Raw genomic sequence first — 8,490 nt, 5'->3', positions numbered from 1 at the left:
CTGTTGTCTTTGGTCCTAATAGATGCACGTTCTTGTGGGGTTTGTAGTTGGCCTGCTAGCTCATGTTTGGAGTTTATTTGTCTTAGTTTTACAAAGTCTAAATTACAGGCACGTGACTGTAGAAACATGTGTTTAGAATAGTGCCGAGCTCATTATAAACAGTGTCTCATTGAGTTTCCACAACAGCTTCAGGAGTTGGGCACTTATTACCTTCCCATTTTAAAGACAGGGCCACTGAAGTTTTAGGGTCAAATTCTTGCTCCAGGTGCTATAGCTTGTAAAAGACAGGGCTCCATTTCAACCCAGGTCCCTCTGTCAATGCTGTGAATGCTCTGAACCCCTGTCTTGGCTGAGGGAGATGTAGGGGTTGAACTTTCAATTACAGAAACTCCCTCTCTGATAAGACAAAGAGGAAAAAGGCAAAACGCTTTGAGACCAAAAGCCTTGCAAAGTATCACTGGTAGTTCTGTTAGGTATTGTGTTGCTAACCACAAGACTGAGGGTTCAAACTCACCCTCCATTCTATGGGAGGAAAAGGAGGCCAAATAAAATTTAGTCTTGGAACCCTTATATAGGATTACTATGAGTCAGAATCAACTTAATCATCAGTGGTTGGGAGAGGACCTACAAAGGCCAAGAATTGGTCACCAATAAGAGAACAGCAGTAAGAGACGTGTTCTTGGTGCATCCTCCCTCGGAGGGCTGGCTTCAGGTGCAAGTTTGCCCTGACCTGTGTGACCATCCATCCTCCCACTCTGGCTAGAAGCTGCATGGAGCTGCAGCTCTGCCTGTCATGTGTGTGGCTTTCTGTCCTGCTAGAGCAAGCTGACAGGAGGCTCTGGAGAAATGTTGAATATGGTTTTAGATTAAGAGAAGGGCCTAGGCTTTGTTCTTCTTCCCCGAGGGGACATAGGCCAGAATCACCCACAGCCAGCTGCTGGTGCTAGTGATGCTAATAGAACGGGCTGAGCAGCCAGTGTGAGCCTGTATGGGGTCTCAGCTTAGACCTCTGCTGTAGATGGCTCCCTGGCATCTTGGCAGCACAAAGACAAACCTTGAAAGTTGAGATCATCCCCACCCTGACTGGGCCTTCAATCCACCTCTGTCTATGGTCATGCTGTCTCCCTGGAGGTGCTTCTGACCAGTGAGAGCCCCACTGTGGTTATGACCCAGGGTCTGAGCAGTCCCATGATCCAAAGCAGCATCATGTCCAACTTTGGCTGTTGGGAGGATGGACGTGGGCACCAGGCTCAAATCACATGGGCACAACCTAGGGCTCTGCCTCCTGAGAGTGAGCGTCCCTCCACCACCCTGCGTGGTGTGTTAATCATGATTTCCATGGAGAGAACTCTAAAGGGATCATTTTATTAGCCAGACACTGGTGGTGGTTGGGCTCATGCAGGTCCTTGCTAGTTAGCTTGCCAAGCTGGTTCCCACGGAGGGCAGCTCTGCATGGAGCACCGCTCTCCCTACCAGCACCTGGAGAGTCCGGTCTGCCTGCCTGCCTGCCAGGGCTTCAGCAGCGGGTGGGGGTGCCATAGGCGACTGGTGTGCAGATGAGGGAGGTGCAGGAGGTGGGCTGGCAGCGGCACAAGGACTGGCAGGAGGGGACCACACATACAGTGGGCTTGCTGTTCACGGGAACGCACGGGGCGGTCTTGCACATGCACACAGCAGGCCTGCACAAACATGTGGAGGGCTTGCAGTTCACGGGCACACAGCAGGCTGGGCCAGAGGGAAAAGCCTGGCCACAGGCGGAGGGGCAGCATGGCAACTGGCTGCCCCCAGAGCAGCAGCTGGCAGCCCCACAGGGGGCCTGGCAGGAGGTGGGCACGCCACACACAGACCTGCACAGCAGAGTCACACGGGACACTGGGCAGCAGCAGGAGGGTGAGCAGCAGGCGGTGGGGACACAGCATGGTGGGGACACAGCACGGGGCTGGGTAGCAGGCTGCCTGGCAGCCGGAGGAGCAGCTGGTGTGGCGCATGGTGGATCTGTGGTTGGGGCAGCTGTCAGGGAGGAGGTGGGGCTGGCACAGAGGGCCCTCTGCTGGGAGCACTATATAGACCCTGGTCTGAGTGCAACCTGGCAACATCGTGCTGTTGTTCTTGTCTTACGAGGCTCTAATTCCCCATTCCTGTTGGGAACTCACGGACTCATTCCACAAGGAAACACCTCACACGGAACACAGTGCCCACAGACAAGCTGGCCCAGGGCCTCGTGCTGGGACCGGGCTCTGTACCTGTTGGCATGAGGTTGGAATCAGGATCTGCTGATGGGCTGCCCTGTGGCACATGGCCAGGTCTGTCTGTCTACCCACGATGGAGCACGGTGGAGGGCGTTGTCATGGCAGCTCAGGCCACTAGCTTCATGAACTGGTTGCAGGGCTGACATCCTGCCGGGTTGTGTTGGGGGCTCTGTCTGGGGTGAGTGCCCTGGCTCTGTGGTGGATCCCGGCCCTGTGTGGCATGAGGGGCAGTTTCTTGGTCTGGGTGGCAGAGTGTTGAGCAATGGGGATAAGGCTGTGGGTTGGACCTCAGATAGAAGCTCCTTGATGGTGTTCCCTCAGCTAGCTGTGGGTGTCACATGCCCAGGAGGGCCTGGGGCGCTGCCTTCTGCCTCTGGGATCCATTGTGGTGGTGTTCCACCTCTCAAGACATGGATTGGACGTTCTTGTCTGAACACAGATGCCAGGCCAAGCGACTCCTCGACAGACAGATGTCCACCCCCTCCCACCTCCCCCCACCCCTGGCCACAGGCCAGGTCTACGCTGATGTCAGACCGGAACATTCCGGAACAGAAGTCACCAATGGCCACTGTCCTCACCTGGCCCGCAGACTGACCACCTCAGTTCCCCTCTGGGGGTAAGAGGATCTGGGTAGGGGTGGAGCTGATGAGAACGGTTCTTTCTCAGTTTGTCAGACTCTGTTCTCTCCCCCTTGGCTGTGGGGGAGGGGATGCAGCACGTGTGAGTGACAATGCCCGTGTCTGGCCCCCCACTCCCCAGACCCCTCCACCCCCGCCACACATACAAGGCCGTGTGAGGTGAAGGCGCAGACAAAGGTGGTGACAACATGACAGTCTCTGGGCAACCGCAAGCCACGTGCTATTTACAGGAGCCACCGCCAGCCTGTCACCAAGGCAGGCCCAGGGATTCCAGCAACAGTGACAGGGACTTCCCCAAAGTGCAAGGAGGGCAAGTACCATGAGGGGGCAGGGTGGCCACGACACCCATGGGCCAGCCTAGCGAGACAGCTGGTGATGGGCCAAGCCGGGCTCCCTTCTCTGACTCCCTCCTCCACCTCTCTGTCACAGGGACCCAAGCCATGGGCTGTGCCTTCTGCGTCCCCATACCCTGCGGGGCTGTGCTGTGCTGTCCCGGTTGCTGTGAGCCAGCCTGTGGGGCCACCGCTGCTGCTGCCCCTGTAGCTGCTCGCCTACTGTGTACTGCCGCCAGCCCCCCTGCTCCATCCTCACCTGCACCCCTGTCGCCTGGGGCACACTCCTCTGCTACTGAACACGGGGCAAAGTGTGGAGGCAGGCTGTGAGAGACTGGGGTTCCCGGTCCCTGTCACCTCCATGGGCTGCTGTCCCCAGACTCAACCTCTCCCCCCTGCCCGAGGCAGCTCCTAGACCCTCTCTCGCCCAGGGCAGTAGCCTTTTTCTCCCTCACCCTTCATGCCACGGGGGCTTAAGGTTCCCCTCACAGCTCTGGGAGGCTCCCACCAAGCAAACTACCACCCGACAGCCAATAAAATGAAGACACAAACCCACTGTCTGGCTGCCTGCCCATTGCTGCGCCCTTCAAGCCTCCTTCCAGGGGCCCACACTCTCTCCTGCCCGCCCTCTTCCCCAGTCTCGGTCCCATCAGCTGCTGATGGGGGTACTCCATGGGTAGAAGGTGGGGTCTGGGGCCGCTCTTGGATCTTTTCCAGGTCCTCGGGAGTGGTCCAGTGAAGTACACCCGTGGATCTGAGACGTACAGGGATTCGAGTGAAGGACCCCCTTGGTCCATGGAGCCCACAGGCCCACTTTGCCATTAGTAATTCCATGCGACAATTATTAATGTACCTTTTTCTCATAACTGCCCCCGTTTTGAGGGTACATTTCATGGAAGACCTCTGCCTCACCTTTCCCCCTTCACTATCAACGGTGCTCCACTGGCTGCCCTCTACTTCTGGGGCTCACCCCCCTACCCCCCATTTGCTGACTTCCATTCATTTTAGAGAAAAATGCCGGGTACTCGTCTCCAAATATCTCATCTGCCTCATTTTCTCACTTCTCCCTGGGACTCAACTTAAGTGGATTGACGATGTCTTGCAGCTCGCTGAGTCCCCCACCCCAGTCATCTCTTCTTGTGCTCTCCTCTGGGCAACGAGTCCTTCCCGCGCCAGGACCTGATGGAAGCACTGTAGGTAAGCGCTGAGCTTCTAAGGACAAGGCCGGCTGCTCTTGCTCAGCGGCCACTCACCAGGGAGAAAGCTGAGGCTGTCTGCAACTTCCCGTAAAGACTCACGGTCTAAGAAACCCACGGGGCTGTTCTACTCTGTCCTGTAGGGTCGCTATGACCCAGAGTTGACTCAACGGCCATGGGCATCTTCAAGTTCACTAATTCTTTCTTCGGCTGCGTCAAGTCTACTGATGAGCCCACTGGACGATATTTTGTTTGGGATTTTTTGTTCCTGAGGCTACCTTCAGTTCACTGAAGATTCCATGTTCCTCTACTGGGGGCGCTGCCATGGACGTGCACTTTGGCTCGGGGCTGGGAAGCTCAGTGTTTCTGTTTCATCCTTAAGAACTCAGGTGTCCCTGCCTGCCTGCCACACCGAAGTGGCCTCTCTCCAACTTGTATGTTTCCCCCAGGGGTAAATGGATGCTGCTTACAAAGCTGTGTTTGCTTAGGCTGGCGTTGGGAGGCAGGGAGGATCTCTGGTCCATGGTCCAGGGCCAGTCTGGCGTCAGAATCCACTCAATGCATGTGAGTTGGGTTTTGGTTAGTCTCAGGCAGGAACTGTGTGCCTGACATGCGGGCCTGACGTTCTCTCAGACGCTCAGACTCAGAGCCTCTGCTCCTCAGACCTGAAGCCTTTGCTTTGAGTGGTGGGTCTTGTGGGAGAGGCTCCTTCCTCTCTGCTGCGGAAGCCCTCCTTCCGGATATTGCTCTGGACTCTGGCCCTGGATGCGGCCCTGCCCTCAGGGGTTGAGCGTTTGTCCTGGACCATTCTTCTAGCCACACTGTGCGTCTCAAAGAGAGAGTGTGGGGACGGCACCCCCAGGCTTTCTCCCACCCGGATATCCCAACTTCCCCTGAACCATTGGGAAGCGGGCAGAGGTCCTTAGATTTGTGGGTTCTTCAAGTAGCGAGGAGCCCTGGTAATGTAGTAGTCTGCCGTCCGCATGGTCAGCAGTTCGAAACCACCAGCAGCTCCGAGGGAGAAAGACTGGGCTTTCTACTCCCGTCCACAAGTGACCGTCTCAGGAAACCCACAAGGGGTCGCTAGGAGTCAGCACTGACTCGATGGAGCTGTTTTGTTTTTTAAATCATTTCATTGGGGGCTCGTACAACTCTGATCACAATCCATACACCCATCCATTGTGTCAAGCACATTTGTACATCTGTTGCCCTCATCATTCTCAAAACATTTGCTTTTGCTTGAGCCCTCGGTAGGCCAAGTTTGGTTGGGAGTTTTTCCAGGACAAAGGTTCAGACATGTCAAGATCAAAGAAAAGGACAGGCTGTGTGGGGAAAACACAGTTTATTGGCATGAACTTGGGTTTCCTTTCCGCCGGGGTCAGAGCGGGGCCCCTGGGGGCCAGGACTTCGGTGAGGAGGAGGAAGGCACGGGACCAGGGATGGGTCCAGATTGCTCTGGCGCAGGGGTGGTTTGCTGTCCAGGAGGAGTTCAGGAGGGGAGCTGGCAGAAAACTGTGTGCTTAACCCTCCTCACTCATAGAACACAGAGGGAACTGTGGAGCCATCTCAGGAGGAAGGACTGGGAGGATCTGCCCACACTGGCAGGGTCAGGTATAGAGAGTGGTCAGCAGCAGGCGGGGGCACCACAGGAGATGGGTCTGCAGAACAGGGGGGCACAGGAGGGCCGGCAGCTGCAGGAAGACTGGCAGAAGGGGACCACACACAGCACAGGCTTGCAGCTCACAGGCACACAGCAGGCCGGGCTGCAGGAGGAGGCCTGACCACAGGACCCGAGTCCACATGGGGACTGGCAGCCACCAGAGAAGCAGCTGGCAGCCCCACAGGGGGACTGGCAGGAGGTAGCCACACTGCACACAGGCCTGCACAGCAGAGTCACACAGGACACTGGGCGGCAGCAGGAGCTCCCGCAGCAGGAGGGTGAGCAGCAGGCGGTGGGGACACAGCACGGGGCTGGGCAGCAGGCCGCCTGGCAGCCGGAGGAGCAGCTGGTGTGGCACATGGTGGATCTGTGGTTGGGGTGGCTGTCAGGGAGGAGGTGAGGCAGGAATGGAGGTTCCTTCCACTGGGCGGCCTTTATACCCAGGTCCTGCGAGCACCCAGGCAACACAAAGCACAACTGTTGTCTTCCTTGTGGTGGTTTGCCCCAGCCCCATGTCCTGCCCTGGCCGTGAGATCATCACCTCTCTGTAAACAGGACTTCTGGTTTAACTTTTTGTGGGTGCCAGTCATTTTCTCAAGAACCTGATTGGTTCACCTAGCACCCTCGACTCACCCCCAACACCAAATCTTCTCCCTTCACTCCTTTTCCCTCCTTCCATTAATTAACATTTTGAGGCCATGGTGTATATGTGTAATATATATATAAATAAACTTTATTTTTAACAATTTCCATACATAGAAATCACACAGCATACATGTAAGTAATTCAATCACAGTCATAAGAGTTGGGCAGCCATCCCTGTAATCAATTCCAGGGCATTGCTTCTTCCTCACACTCATGGTTGATAGCTCCCCATTTCCCACCGGCCTCCCCTGTCATCTCCCTTTGAATCTGTTGCTCCTCTTATGACTGTGATTGAACTACTTACATGTATGCTGTGTGATTTCTATGTATGGAAATTGTTAAAAATACAAAGAAAGGCCTCGACTGATAACAAAGCAGGAAATCCTGAAAACTGGAGCCCTTGGGTCCAGAGGAGATCGGTGATAAGGTGCCACATTTCGACTACAGTGTGGTGACCCGCCCTGCAATGTACAGCTGCACACATTGCCCGTCTCCGATTCCGAGTCAGAAAGGACTCGTCAGAGGCTTACTCTGAATGGGGACCTTGCCAATGGGTGTTTGGCTTCCACTGTCAGCTTTCTGCACAGCGGATGTTCACCGTTTAAGCTCCAGTACTGTTCCTTCTGGGTTTGGACTTCGTTACCTACAATTCCTATATCACGCAGGTTGGTGTGCTTCTTCCATGTGGACTTAGCCTCATTTCGATGCCTGTGGTTTGAAGACTAGCCTTGAAGACCTCGGGTGCTATTCTTTCGTCCTTTCATACTTTTTTTTTTTAATTGGGGGCTCTGACAGCTCTTATCACAATCCATGCATACACCCACTGTGTCAAGCACATTTGTACATATGTTGCCCTCATCCTTTTTCTTTTTTAATCATTTTATTGGGGGATTGTACAACTCTTATCACCATCCATCCACCCATTGTGTCAAGCACATTTGTACATACGTTGTCATCATTCTCAAAACATTTTCTTTCTACTTGAGCCCTTGGTATCAGCTCCTCATTTTTACCCCCTCTGATCCTCCCCCATCCTCCCTCCCTCACGAACCCTTGGTACTTTATAACTTATTATTATTTTTCATGTCTTACACTGACCGATATCTCCCTTCACCCACTCTTCTGTTGTCTGTCCCCCAGGGAGAGGGTTATATGTAGATCCTTGTGATCAGTCTCCCCTTTCTCCCCACCTTCCCCTTCCCTCCTGGTGTCGCCACTCTCAATGTGGGTCCTGGGGGCTCCATCATCCTTTTCAAAACATTTTCTTTCTACTTGAGCCCTTGGTGGCAGCTCCTCATGTTTGTTGCGTCAGCCGGGCACCATCTGCTTTCTTCCCCACGCTCGGCTATGGCGTCCGTGTCCTCAGGGCTCGCTGGAGACCACGCTGTGTTTGAGCTTTACTTTGCACAGGCGAACCTTACGCCGCAGACCTTAAACCTGAGGGTGGCATCTGGCCTGAGGACCACATTGACCGACCGCCTGTTTCTGGAAAAGGAGTTCATTTGGGTTATTGTGGTAAAATAGACACATATGTAATTTGCCATGTTTAACTGTCTCCAAAGCACACAGCCCATGGCGTGAGTCAGCCTCATAACCTTGTGTTGTCACGGCCGCTATTTGTTTCTCAAACGTCATCATCCGAGTTACATCCCCTCTCTTCCGGCTTCTCTTTCCTTGGCAACCCAAATCTCTCGGCATTCACCTAGTCCAGATATTTTATACAAGGTGGTGCTGGTGGTGGAGGTGGTGGAGGTGGAGGTGGAGGTGGTG

Source organism: Echinops telfairi, unplaced genomic scaffold, assembly GCF_000313985.2.
Source record: "Echinops telfairi isolate 266 unplaced genomic scaffold, ASM31398v2 ScPeMD7_7469;HRSCAF=8507_0, whole genome shotgun sequence".
Classification (NCBI taxonomy): Eukaryota; Metazoa; Chordata; class Mammalia; order Afrosoricida; family Tenrecidae; genus Echinops; species Echinops telfairi.
This window is presented reverse-complemented; position numbering follows the sequence as displayed.